The sequence below is a fragment of the Ictalurus punctatus genome, chromosome 14 (assembly GCF_001660625.3).
Source record: "Ictalurus punctatus breed USDA103 chromosome 14, Coco_2.0, whole genome shotgun sequence".
NCBI lineage: Eukaryota > Metazoa > Chordata > Actinopteri > Siluriformes > Ictaluridae > Ictalurus > Ictalurus punctatus.
The window spans coordinates 28,882,586-28,885,085 of record NC_030429.2 but is presented as its reverse complement, the minus strand read 5'-3'; the positions used below and the strand labels follow the sequence as shown (position 1 = coordinate 28,885,085).

The window sequence follows — 2,500 nt, the reverse complement described above, 5'->3', positions numbered from 1 at the left end:
AACAGCACACACACCAACACACACATTTACACACTACACACACTAATCAACAGCACACACACCAACACACACATTTACACACTACACACGCTAATCCACAGCACACACACCAACACACACACACACACATTTACACACTACACACGCTAATCAACAGCACACACACCAACACACACACACACATTTACACACTACACACCCTAATCAACAGAACACACACCAACACACACATTTACACACTACACACCCTAATCAACAGCACACACACCAACACACACACACACACTTACACACTACACACCCCAATCAACAGCACACACACCAACACACACACACACATTTACACACTACACACCCTAATCAACAGCACACACACCAACACACACATTTACACACTACACACCCTAATCAACAGCACACACACACCAACACACACACTTACACACTACACACACTAATCAACAGCACACACACCAACACACACATTTACACACTACACACACTAATCAACAGCACACACACCAACACACACACACACATTTACACACTACACATGCTAATCCACAGCACGTAGACCAACAACAGAAAGGCAACATCTATGCATGTTTAGTAGACTGAAAAAAAAGCTTTGGACTCTATTTGGCACAATGCTCTATATTACAAAATGCTCCAATCTGTCATGGGGGCAAAATGTATGACATAATTAAATCCATGTACTCAGACAACAGGTGTGGAGTAAAATTTTGAAATTTTTACAGAACAGAACAGATTTTTTCCACCAAAGACGTGGACTTAGACAAGGCTGCAATTTGAGTCCAACCCTTTTCAACATGTACATCAATGAGTTAACAGTGTTACTGGAACAACACCTGGCCTCACTTTAAATAATCCTGAGGTGAAATTGCTCTTATTTGCATATGACCTGGTGCTGCTTTCAGTCACTGCACACGGGCTACAGCTTCAACTGGACCTGCTGGAGATCTACTGTCACAGCTGGACCTGACAGTCAATCAGACAAAAACTAAAACAATGATTTAAAAACAAAATCCAGATTCCAGGAAAGCAGGCAGGACTTCACTCCGGGAAACTCTGCTCGAGAACACACTCTACATTACGACTACCTCGGCTTAAACCGAACTTTACCTCCTTCAGGTGGCTTCAGTCTGGCAGTGAACGCATTAAAAGAGAAAGCAAGAAGTGCTTTCTGTGCCATTAAAGGGAAATTTACCCAAGTAGACATCCCCATCACAATTTGGTGCTAAAGGTGTGAGAGTATTATTATTATGCTTATAGCTCTTAATGATGTGAAGTGTGGGGCTCGGTCAGGACGACTTCTCTAGATGGGACAAACACCCCATAGAGTCCCAAGAGCCCTAAAACCCGTCCCCTCTGTCAGCTGGCCCTGAACCTCACAAACCCACCAACATTTTACAATCAGTTTCAGACCAGCTCGACTAATAACTAAACCAGATTACAGTAAAGCAGATCATAAAAACTAGTAAACATGCACATCTACACCACTGGGAAAATGAAAATAAAAACTCAAGTAAAGTAGAATGTTATCGGGGTTTATACGAGCTGGTAGAACATCTCTTCAACATCAGAGATACAGAACAGAGACAGAACCTTACACACCCCAGGATCAGTGATCACGGCCTTGCCATAGAGAAATGCAGACACAAACAAACCTGTCGTCCAGAGGAAGGAAGAGTGTGTGTGAGTGTAAGACTGCTGAGGGTGAGACAGAGGAACACGTTCTCCTTCAGTGTAATACCTTCCTGAACACAAGAGAAAAATACCTGGAGAAATTCTCTAAGCTCTTACCACAGTGTTCCAACCTATCATAAACAAACCAAATGCAGGTGATACTGTGGGCGGAGCCTTAATGCAGGTGCTACTGGGGGTGGAGTCACACACCTGCTGCACCAAAATGATCTCTAAGCTGCACATGTTGAGAAACAGGGCAGTGGTATTCAGTGGTTAAGACACTGACCTACTGATCAGAAGGTCTTTTTTTATTTTAAATTCACCTTTCTTATTTATATTGATGCTTTGACAATACTGAATGTAAACAGTCATCTAACTTCAGAGAGAGAGACAGAAATACAAAAAGGCAGACAGACAGATAGACAGAGAAACAGAGAGAGAGGGAGAGAGAGAGAGAGAGGGAGGGGGAGAGAGAGAGAGAGAGAGAGTGAGGACAATATAATAAAAACCTGTGTCTGTGTAATGAACCTGAAAATGAGTTCATGTGTAACATGTCCTGTTCGGTGTTAAATGTGGCAGTCAGCCAGCACACACGTCCACATTAACACACCAACACCATGCACAAGTTCAATACGCCTGGTAACAGGTGTGCTGAGTGCCAGAGACAGGTGCACATGACATTTGGCCCATAATGCACTGGGAGACCCCACGAGCTCTTTCAGGTCAAAGTAAAACTAATGAAAGAGTTAACTGAGTCACATCCATCACAGTCATGTTAATGACGGTGACCTTT

At 43.1% G+C, this 2,500-nt stretch overlaps 1 protein-coding gene across 6 annotated transcripts in view; it reads right to left on the bottom strand.

Annotated features, from left to right (window-relative positions):
- Nucleotides 1-2,500, bottom strand: part of fhod3a (formin homology 2 domain containing 3a) — a 46,965-nt gene that overhangs the window by 37,277 nt on the left and 7,188 nt on the right. The window lies entirely within an intron of this gene.